Raw genomic sequence first — 11,506 nt, 5'->3', positions numbered from 1 at the left:
CATTAGGATTTTTTAATATATTACCCAGTTCAGCGGTATGATCTAAAATTTATCAGAGACCTGTACTTGTCAAAAGGGCCTTCCTATTGATCATATTGAAGATGAAATGCTTTCGCAAAAGCATCAGGGTACAACAGTGAGTTCCTATAAATGACAGAAGACTTAAAAAGGCACGGTTAAACATCTGACTACCATGTAATCCATAAAGAAACTTGGTCACAATAACTAAAATTATGACCAGTGATAATCTCAACCCTCAAAAACCTTCATCACCAGCAAAAACCAAGAAGCAAGTAATTGTGAACTGTTTGTCATACCAGCATTTTCGGATTGGAAAACTTATGCTCTAGTCTTCCTCTCCTAAGAAAGCAAAGGTAGGTAAATTTAGATCTGCCCAGCAATTAATGTTCCAATATTTTATCCTGTGTGAAATGATGCAGGTAGTCAATGAATTCTCTTAACTTGGTTTAGTCTCAAGTTACCAAAATCTGGAAAGACTATTTTAGATAGACCTTCCCCAAATGTAATTATTCCTATAGAGTTTACCTAAAAGCTCTTATTTATGTTTACTTAAAGTTTCATCATATCAAGTTATTTTCCTTGCTGACGTATTTGCAACAGATACAGTAAGGTGTTATTTGATCTCTAGTAAACCTGGGCACAACAGAAGTGTCATACTTAACACTGATGATTCTAAAGACATGTCTATGTTAATCAAACCAACAATACCAGCTTCAATACCAGCTTCAATACTAGCTTCAATACCAGATACCAATTCAGTACTGAATATTTCCCAGGTCACATGAACCTGGAATTCATTCAAGCCAGTCTTTTTTTTATTTCTGAGAATTTACATAAGCGTTTAATTTCTTTTAAGCCAATTAAACAGAGCTCATCCACAAACCAATCTTGGCAATGCCATTTGGAGGCAGACACTTCATATTTATAAGGTACACAGAGACATACATTTATATATATAGACAGATCTCACAGTTTTCCTGCTAAAATTTTAAAAGGCCTCTTTTTGAATGAAATAATGCCATCTGCAGCAACATGGGTGGACCTAGAGATCATCATACTAGGTGAAGTAAGACGGAAAGACATATCGTGTGATATCACTCAATGTGGAATCCAAAAAAAAGGTTCAAATGAACAAACAGACATAGAAAACAAACATGGGTCCCAAAGGGGAAAGGTGGGGAGGAGGGATAAATTAGGAGTTTGGGATTAGCAGACACAAGCTACTCTATATAAAATAGATAAACAACAAGGTCCTACTGTAGAGCACAGGGAACTATATTCAATATCTTGCAATAAATCAATGGAAAAGAATCTGGAAAGGAACACATAAATGTACACCTGAATCATTCTGCTGTAAACCTGAAACTAACACGGCATTGTAAATCAACTCTACTTCAACTAAAAAAAAGAAAAAAGATAACAGGTGATTAAAGTTCCAGAGAGCCCAGGTAGATCATTTACATCGCAAAGGCGCAGGAAGAGAAATACCAATTCCTTCTAGAAAGCTAACTTCCTCTAAGGGCAGATGCAAAAACCAGTTTTAGAATGTCAAAAGAGTCCCATCGTGGACATTTTCAGGGATTTTTTTTTTTTTTCAGTTACTAAAAAGCCAATTCAGTTTAAACAACAGTAATAGGCAATAACACGTATCAGTCACTCACATGCACATGCCTCACTTTCAGAGGAGAAAGAACCAGCGTTCAAGTTAACCTTCACCTCAGCTGTTAGCTCAGCCTCCGTGGCATTTCTCGGTATAAAAAGCACCTGGCAGCCCACAGCTGCGGCCACTTCGTTTTCCCACCGTAATGGCGCCAATATCTCCGCCATGGCCTTGGGGTGACTATGAGTCCTCGGTACTGTCTTGGCAGCCCCATTCATCAAGGCCAGCCACCCTAGAGCCCCACATACTAGCGGAAGTCCTCGGTACTGTCTTGGCAGCCCCATTCACCAAGGCCAGCCACCCTAGAGCCCCACATACTAACGGAAGTCCTCGGTACTGTCTTGGCAGCCCCATTCACCAAGGCCAGCCACCCTAGAGCCCCACATACTAACGGAAGTCCTCGGTACTGTCTTGGCAGCCCCATTCACCAAGGCCAGCCACCCTAGAGCCCCACATACTAGCGGACGGCCACCCCGGGACTTCCCCTGCAACTTTCAGGATCACCCCTGGAACTTTCAGGCCCCTCATGCTAGGTGACGCCCCTGCAACTTTCCGTTGCGCGTCCTTATTTCCTGACATCTCGGCGCTCACAGGAGTTTCCTCCGTCTCCCCGCTGGCTCTACAAATTGGGCTGCACCCCGCAGGCCTACAAGGCCTGTACTTGCCCAGCTACAACACCAAAGAAAAGGCCCAGAGTCGGCGACGGAGACATCATGGTTTAGTGGACGGGGGAGCCTACCTGTCTGAAGGGTCCTGGAGCAACACCCCACTGTGTGCGGCGACCGGCGGGCAGGACATGGCGGCAAGCTTCGCTCCCCAGGAGAGGGGGAGGTTCTCAGTTATAGTGGAAATTGACATCAGGTTGGCTCATCAGTTACCAGGGAAACCAGCCGAGGGGCACGCCCCTCACCTCCCCTTTGATGAGCTATCAGGTGGAGATGTTTGCTAAAGATTAGATGCAGCAGGCACTGGCCCAGCAGGGCGATGTACAGAGAGCAAGAGAACAGCCATCTTGGGTGGCCCGACCATACAGACTCCCTCTACAAGCATGAAAACGCCATGCCCTTCTGTAACAATATTAGAAATTAAAAATTAAACATCATGACTAGGAACACTGATGATGGGAGGAAAAGTGCTGCTTTTTCAAGCTGCATAAGGAACTGTAGTCACAGTTGGCTGAACAAATGAGGTGTGTTTAAGTTTCTGCGGCTGTTTCTGCAGTGTGGTGCTGGGACTTGCTTATATTTACAAGTCCCCCGAGGTTGAGGACTCGCGATGTTTCCCCTGTTTTAGCTTGGTGAAGTTGAACCCTGAAAGCAGCTCTCCACAGTGAGCACATCCTCAGACGAGCTTGCCCACTCTCACTGCTATACTAGAGGCAACTCTGGTGTTAGGGCCACATTCTCTGGCTTTAGGGGTGCCATCAGCACTGAGGGGAGAGCCTTAAGATATAAGGGGAAAAGGAAATAAATCCCTTTGTCTGAAAAGGTTCGATTCCATCCAAGCGGCTGGACAAAACAGGGGAAACATCACATTGCGAGAGAGCAGAAGCAAACTGTCTGCCCTGCATTCCAAAGGTGGGCCCTGGTCTGCACGTCCTCCCTGCCCTAGAGCCCTCCCCATTCCCTGGATCAGCCTCGGAGCACTTATAAATATAAGCAACTCTCTCACATATACCGGAAAAAGCCCCCCGTGGTTCGTTTTTGCCAGTATACACTGATCCCCATGAGGTATGGTCATTTGTGGCTTAGCCAAGCTCTACCTCTTGCTTTTTCCTTCGGTGACATCAGTTCCAACCCACCCCACCCCACCCCCAGCAAACCATAGGGAAGGAGGCAGAGAAGACTGATGCTATCCATAGAGGCGGACCTGTGGGTCACAGGCTCAGCACTGTAGGTGGACCGAGAAGAGCCCTGCTAGGAGCACATGCTGGGAATGGTTGTGTGGGTTTTTTTTAATGTATTTTAAAAAGTTGAGTTAGGAGAAAGTACACCCAGAAAGGCACTAAATGACGGGCAGCTCGGCATATGAAACAAAATAGGTGAAACCCCTTACCTTAGATTGCTTCCTATGTATCTGGGAAGACAGCATTAGAAAACACAAATATTTGGGTAACTGATGAGTGTATAAAATGCAGCAAAGGTGAAGTAGCCGTGAGAAGCATGACATCTCTAGAGGATTCTATTGTGTGTTTGTATATAGATGTGCTTACATATCGGGAAGACATTTGGGAAGATAGATACAAACATGTTTACAGAGGGCGTGTATGGGTAGGTAGGATTCTGAGTATGTTTCATTTTCCTTATCTTTCTGATTTGTCTGCAGTGTATTGCCTTTATAGTAATTGTTTAATTACAAATACACAGGCCATATCATGTTTACATCACTGTGGAAGATAAAAGGAAAATACCACATTGCCATTTAGCGGGAGGCAGAAAGAGCAAAACCTAAGAAAAAAGCATAATGTGTCAGAAGACCAACTTAATTTAATATCATGTATAAATAGATTAAACGCCCATATTAAAAAAGATTCAAGGGTGGATCTTAACAATTATATGCTTTTACCTACCTTGTCATTTGCTTTAAACATTAAAAAAGAAAACACTGGACAGAAATTCATCTGCAAATAAACAAAAAATAGGCCACAATGATACTACTGATCCCAGCAAGGTAGAATTACAGGCAAAAAGCAGTCAATGCATCAGGAGTCCTTATGCTGGTAAGAGGTTCAAGTACAGGGACGACAGATCATGAACTTGTGTTTAACCAGTTACATAGAAGCAAAACCAGATAGTCCATATGCATAATTTAATAAAATTGCAGTAGAAAAAAGAAAGACTTTATTGTATCTTTTAGTCTTTGACATAAGGAAGCAAAATTAAAGGGCACATACTAGTATAATTAAAAAGGCATTATTGATAGACATTAGATTCAAAAAGAAAATTCACTGCTAAGAATCCATGGAGCTTTCACAAAATTGAGTACATACTAAGCTACATAGAACACTGAATCACAGGAAACAAAGTTAGGACAGGCTATCTAGCCTGGGACATAAAATTCAGAAGTTAATGAGATACTTCTGAAATGCTAACAAGAAAAACAGTAAGCACCCCTACCTTTGTAGCCACAGCTTCTTTCCTGAACTTTCTCCTTGAGTTCTAGGCCTGGGTATGTCCCTGCCTACTGATGTCTCCACCTGCAAGCCCACAGCGTCTCCTCCTCGTCACACCTGAAGCTTTCCCCATCTTCCTTGGCTGATGTGCCCCTCTCCAGTCCCTGCCTTAAGAGCGCCTCAGCCACTGATGCGTGCGGGCACCTGACAGCGTGACTGCCAGTGTTGGCCTCAGCTCCTCACTGTCCACAGCCCACCACAGCCCTGACATCACCTGGTCCCAGGCATCCTACCTCTCACGGCTCTCTCTTGTCTGGGCCCCGCAATCTCTTGTTTCCCGAGTTTGCTGCCAGATGCCACTTGAGAAATGCTCAGTTTCTTTCCTATGAGCCCTTCCAGGGCTGATACTTTTATTTATTATTGTAGTCCCAGGATTTAGCATACCGTCTCCTACATAATAGATACTTAGGTGTTGGTTGACGGAAAAGAACACAAAAGCAAATTTTCTTCTTAGAAACACGGCCGTTTCCAGTACCTCTCCCAGTTTACAAGAAAATCGTTTTTATTGATGCTTGTACTTCATTAACGCAGCGTGGCTCCCCGCCACCACCACGGAGCAGCTCAGATGTGTCTGAACGGTAATGGGAGATGGCCCATCCAGAGGGCTCTCAGGGCAAAGGCAGTTAGGCCCAGAGATTTGGGGCTTGTTGTAGGAGAATTGAAAAAATCCCTCATCTTTATGAATATGCTGAAAGATTTGTCAGAGACACAAACGGAGTGCTTTCAATAAATCTGTTGGTGTTTTGCATGCGTGTGTGTGTGTGTGTGTGTGTGTGTTTAACTAGGATTTGAAGATGTCACTGTGAGCTGTAAACGCTTAAGTTTAACAAAGCTGTCCCATGTCCTACTGACAATTTATATCTTATGTCTGCAAACCAGTTGCTGGGTGGTTCCATGTTTCTTGAGCCAGGCTAATATTTTCCTCTCCTATTTAGGAGCCACCTTTTTCATGCTTTGGAGTTGGAATTTAAAAATATAAATACAGAAGGTCAAAGTTGTGCTCGCTGTTGACAGCTCCTGTAAAACACCTGACTCAGTGAGCAAATATTAGCTCTATCAACTACTTTAAACAAAAGCTTTATTGTCGTACATTTCAAGTACACGTGAAAATAAGGCTAGTGAAGGGACACCACCCGGCTCCAATAATTATCAGCTCATAACCCATCTTGTTTCATCCACACTCCCACTCTCATCTCCCATTTCCACGTTGTTTTGAAGCAAATCTGATAGATCATTTAATGTATAAATAGGTCAGTATGCATACCTAAAAGATAAACTTAAAAAAGTGACCATACCATTATCACACTTTAATAATTCCTTTCTAACACTGTGCTGTAATGAGAGGAACCGGGGCTCCTTGGAGAAATGACCGATTCTAGGACTGGGATGGGGAATACACACGTTGAGTCTGGAGCATCTTGTAAGTGTCGAAGGATGTGCTCCAAGAAAGCACCACAGTGAGGACTGTCGAAGCGACACAGGAGCGAACTGAAAGAGCTTCCAGTGGCCAAGAAGTCTGGAACGGTTTGAGCGACAAAGTAAAGCAGTATTGGATTATAACCCAAAGTATAACAAATAACCCTGAGTCCATACTGCTGTAAATCAACGATTGAATAAGTAAATAGGGAGAAGAGAGAAATCTGTGCAGAAGTATCCCAAATGATGTAGACTCTCACCCTCAAGGAGGTGGGGCATTACTCCTCACTCCTTAAGTGTGTGCTGTGCAGAGAAGTATGTGCTTCCTTCCAAAGAGGACAGTATGGAAAGGGGGGAGAAGAGGAACTCTCCAGGGGAGAGACCTGACAGACACCCTCAGCCAGGTGATCAAGGTCAACATCAACAGCGAGAAGTCCTGTTCATAGTATGTACCCTTGATACGATAGCATGAGAATGGCCCCTTATCCCTGAGGTTTTCCTCCCCAAAACCCATGACCCCAGTTTCATCACAAGGAAGATCATCACACAAATCCCAATTGGGGAACATTCTATTCTACAAAACACCCGACCAGTCCTCCTCCAAACTGCCAAGGTCATCAAAAACAAGGAAAGTCTGAGAAACTGTCACAGTCTAGAGGAGCCCAAGGAGACATGATGAGTAAACATAATATGGGATCCTGGAACAGAAAAGGGTGAAAAGTAAGGAAATTCGAGTACAGTTGTAGGCTTTAGTTAATAATAAAGTACCAATATCGATTCATTCGTTGTGGTAAATGTACCACAATATAAAATACTACTAATGGATGAAAATGGGTGTGAGTACTGTCTCCACTATCTTAGCAACTTTTCTGTAAATTAAAACTGTTCTACAATTAAAAGTTTATTTAAAAATTAACAATTCCCTTCTATCATCCTACATTCATGCAGTGTTCTGTTTAAAGTCCCGATCTCTCAAATCTGAAGTGTGAAAATCTTCGCCAAAAGTCCCAGTGAGATTTTGAGGGAGTGACTGCTCTTCCTTGAAAAGGAAAATATGCAAAGTTTCTTCTTGGTGCATGAAATATTTGATATGTGCAACCTGCTCCAGTAGTTATTTTTAGATCTCATCTCTGATGAGTGCCTGGGTCTTGTTTTCACTTGTCTTTCAATGTTTGTGTGTGACTCAGTGTCAACTCCCAGAAAGAAGGAGTTACGGCATATGCTTTAAGGGGAAGTTATGTATGTCCATGTAGATTGATTTCTACTTTTTTTTCTTTGCCTTTTCTTACTTTAAAAATATTTTGTTGTTGCTTGCTTTCCCCACACAGGAGTATATATCTCGTTTCTATGTGGAAAACTGATCTATAACGTACAAGCAGCATATGAGTGTCACCATTTAGAAGTGTTCATTAAATGAGGCTTACTGGTTTCCAACGTTGCATCTGGCTTTATTAGTTTTTGTATCAGTATATTTCAGAAGTTAGCATGGATGTGGCAAAATCAATAGCAACATTGCTGTTCGAAAAAGTGCAAGAACGTAAGGAATGGCTCTGGTCGGAAAAGAGTGTCCTGATACAATGCTTTCCTGAAATGCTTGAGTTAGTCAGGGACATATGAACCTCCCTCCATCTGGGCACTATGAACAGGCCCTGGTCGGGGGGGCAATGGCAGCAATTAGCATCCAGACATTGCCAATGTTTATAGTACCTGCTAAATGGATACACTCGTGACAATTGTGCAAAGGATTTTAAGCTTTATTGTTATGTAATAAGTAAACTGCCTGATTTAAGTGTGGTTTTGGTGACTACGCTTATATCAGCCAGGATAAACTGTGCTTTGCTGCAGTAACAAACAAACCCTGAAATCTCAGTGGTTTTGCTTTCCTCCCAGGCAAAGTCTGACTCTCCAGAGCTACTGCTTTTTTTTTTTTTTTTTCTTTTGTTTGGCCTTGCCATGCAGCAAGTGGGATCTTAGTTCCCCGACCAGGGATCGAACCTGTGCCCCCTGCAGCGGAAGTGCAGAGTCTTAAGCCAGGGAAGTCCTGAGAGCTACCGCTTCTTTTGTGACTCTGCCCATGTAACACATGGCCCCCAAGAATCTTTCTGTTGCCCAGAGCTGACACATGGCACTTCTACTTGGAGCCTACTGTTAGAACGAGTTACGTGGCCCTGCTTAAGTGCAAGAGAGTTGGGTAGAGTGGCGTTTTCAAGAAGAGGAAGAAGAAAATGGAAGATTTGGTAAACACATAACGTTGTTTCTACCACAAGGGTTTAAACATTGTTTTCAGGCTAAAATGATTGCAGACATGCTTTGGGGCTGGGCCAGGTTGGTGGCCTAACTGGGAGAAGCTGGTTGGGTGTAGTGCACAGGTGTGCACAGGTGACTGGAAGGGGCTGTGTCTGGCGGGAGCCCAACCGTTGCCATGCAAGATTTTGAGTCTTAATGTTACAGTTCTTCCAATTTTTCAAAAGCAAGTGGAAAAGCAGATCTTAATGTGAAATGTCCTGATTTAAAAATGTAGGCTGAAGTATATGAAAACACAGGCCAAACAAAATGTGATCGCAGGTCTCATTGGACCTATGTGCCACCAACATTAAGATCTTAATTAGCTCTTTGGCCTAGGAACTTGGGATCTTGAGCGGCCCTTTATTTATCTGTGAGGTAGGGCTACATTTCGAAGAATCTGGCTCTGCCGGTGAGCATTCCCCAAGCCCACCCTGGTTCAAGGTTCAAATCCTGCGTCCTTGCACAGTCCTTGCACAGGCTCAGCTGACCGCTGGAGCACTTGGAGCTGCACTTAAAGGACAACAGATTCCTTGCATTCCAGGTCATTGCCAGGCTTTGTAATCTTCAGGCATTTGGGAAACCACAAAGTGTTGAGAAAGAATGAACTAGGGATGGGTGTTGGGGAGTCGTTATGAACTTGGAACAGGAGGGCCCGTGTGTCAGTTTCAAAGGAATCTCAAGGGCTGTGGGAGGCAATTAAAAGATTATAAATGGAAGAGGGGTCACACAGACCTGCAGCTCTCGGGGGCGGGGCGGAGAGCTCTCAGCAAAGGGAACCGATCGTCCACGGTGCGCTGTGCCCTCCATGTCATCCCATCCACCGTATTGTCCTTGGGGGCGACTCCAGCGATTTCATTCCACCTTTTCTGAGCTCTTCTCAGAGGCGTAGGCATCCCTCTGAGGGCGGCCCGAGTTGTTTGTTGGGTTCAGCACAGCCCGCAGACGGTCCAGCACAACCACCTTTTCCCTTCAAATGATATTAGCGGTTACTTTCCAGATCGCCCGAGGTCTGGGAAGGCCAGCTTTTGGCAGGGGTCTTAGGTGAGCTTTCGGGCCGGGGAAGAACCCAGGAAGGCACCCAGAAGCCTCGACCGCCGGCCATCTGGATTCCACGCTGCCGACCCGGACGCACCGCGCTCAGGAGCGGAAAGTTCCGGGCCCGACGGGGAGGGCGGCGTGCGCTGCGGCCGCTTCTTGGCACGAAAGGGTGATGGGCCGTGGACGGGTCTCCCCACCCCACCCAGGCGCCCAGGAGCCACGCACCGCGGCCAGGAAGCCACGTGGGGCTCGAGTCGCCGCCAGAAAGAAGGCACGTGAGGAGAGGCTCCGAGTCCTGTGCCACCACCTGGGTGGGTGGGGGGGGGGGGGCGCCGCACTGCTGCGCGGAGCCGGGGTCCCAGGCCCAGGCTCAGCCTGGGAGGCACACAAGCTGTTGTCACACTTTCCTCGCCCGACGCCACCACCTCTTTGTAGGTCACACAGCAGTGGAGAGGGGTTGGCTCTTATTTACCTCTGTGTCCTCCGTCGAGTGTCTTTCCTATTCTCAGCCGCCATCGTAGCCCCATCTTCCCCCCCATCTCTCTCTTTCGCACATCCCCCCCGACGTGCACGTATACGCATGCGCGCGCACAGACACGCACATCTCGGCGTTAATGAGCCAATGGGATCCAGCTTCATAACCGCTGGGGCGCAGGCTGTGCTCTGTGCCTCTCCTGGGCTTTTCCCTGTCTCTACGAAGAGAACAGAAGCCGGGCAAGGATCCTGTGCCGGCACCACACGGACTGCAGAGCGACGCCCCTCGGGAGTTGTTACAGATCCCCTGACGATGCCGGGCGCAGCCAGGGTCGGGAACAGTGAGTGAGGACGGGGACCAGTGCCCTGGCTGCCCTCCCTTGGGAGCAAGGGCTGGAGTCTGGGCCCCTTGCTCCCCAGGGCGCTCACTGTTGCTTCTCCAGCTCCCTTGGGGACCGTGCTTTCCGTCCTCCTCTCTGTTGCATCCCAAGAGCCCCGCCGACCTTTCCCTGCTCTATTTTTCGCACCCCCGCAAACGTTGAGATCGTGGCTTCAGCTCCACACACTGTGCAGCGGGCGGCGTCCCTCGGCTCGTATTTTCGCCTGTAGGGGAAACTAGAAAGGCCTGGGCCCGCGAGCCTCTCTCGCTGGCTTGGCTGGAACACAGCTTTCCGTCACTAAAGAGTGAGGAGCCTGCTTCCTTCAAACCTGGGCCCTCGAGGATTTTCAGTCTGGATCCTTCCCACGGATGTCCTCGGATGCCCCCAGACCAGCTTCCTCCAGAGGACCGAGGTCGCTAGCCTGGTGCCTGTGTGTGTCAGGACCGCTGCTGCGCGGCGGGGCCCCGTGGTTGTCGCCGCGGCCGCCGGCAGAGGGCTCTGTCCTCCCAGCGCCGGCGGAGTGGGGACCGGGGGTTTCTCCCCAGCAGGCCCGCACAGAAGCTGCCGCTGTTCTGACTTTTTGACAGTTCCTTTGCTGCACAGGCTCCTCTTCCTGTGGCGGAGGGATCAGCAGCTCTGACACAGGATGAGCAAGGGATTCCTTTTCTATACTCACCTCACAAACCCTTTTCTGTAGTTATTTCAAATACAGTTGCCCCAAATCTGTCTGGTGAGAGGTTGCCCCGCTAGACTGTGCTTAAAGGGCACTCAAGAAAGCTCTCTCACTGAAAAAAGAAACTTCTGTTATCTCTTGTAAAGTAAATTTGTATTTCTAATTCAAATAAAAGATTTCTCTTCTCTGAGACCTCAAACATTTATAGGGAGGGGTTGATAAAAGGGAGTACAGCTCTGTATGGTTACCTGGGGGAAGGTCCCATCACCCTGCTCACCAGGCCCGCAGGTTTTGGGGGCTGCACAGTCCCATGGGGCCACTACGGAGCTGCCCCTGGGGCATGGCCTTCCGTGGGCCCTGGCGCTGGGCGGCACCCTCCCGTTCCT

Source organism: Kogia breviceps, chromosome X (assembly GCF_026419965.1).
Source record: "Kogia breviceps isolate mKogBre1 chromosome X, mKogBre1 haplotype 1, whole genome shotgun sequence".
NCBI lineage: Eukaryota > Metazoa > Chordata > Mammalia > Artiodactyla > Physeteridae > Kogia > Kogia breviceps.
The sequence above is the reverse complement of the archived record's forward strand: the minus strand, read 5'-3'. Positions refer to the sequence as shown.